Below are 377 nucleotides of genomic sequence, written 5' to 3'. Positions count from 1 at the left end.
GATTATTTAGTCACTTTTCTGTCTTAGGCTCTTGTTTGTCTCCTCCTTCCCTACGAATAGGAAACTGCTCTTAGTGTCTCGCCTGCTGAAATAAAGGTTGAATAAGCTTAGCACAAAAACCACTGATGCCACTAGATGTTTGTTTGACAAACAACAACCATCTAGTGGAAAGCAAAAGAAAATGTGATTTAATGTATTTGGTGGTAGGTCAACCAGCTGCACAGAACCAGACCTCTGACCTCCCTGTGAGAGCTCAAAAAGAAGCATTTTCTCCTGCGGGGGATCAGCAAAGCTTTAGGATACATGTGTCCACAGGAGAGTTGGTAGGTGTCTTCTATAAATCCTTCCTCCTCTACGTCCACCAGGATCCTTTGACC

The 377-nt window shown here is 43.5% G+C and overlaps 1 protein-coding gene across 1 annotated transcript in view; it reads right to left on the bottom strand.

The window, feature by feature from the left end:
- Positions 1-377, bottom strand: part of rnf175 (ring finger protein 175) — a gene marked incomplete at its 3' end in the record, with an annotated part of 7,374 nt that overhangs the window by 1,949 nt on the left and 5,048 nt on the right.

This window comes from Morone saxatilis, unplaced genomic scaffold, assembly GCF_004916995.1.
Source record: "Morone saxatilis isolate NCDOM2014 unplaced genomic scaffold, NCSU_SB_2.0 Contig4, whole genome shotgun sequence".
NCBI classification, from domain to species: Eukaryota; Metazoa; Chordata; class Actinopteri; family Moronidae; genus Morone; species Morone saxatilis.
This window is presented reverse-complemented; position numbering and strand designations above follow the sequence as displayed.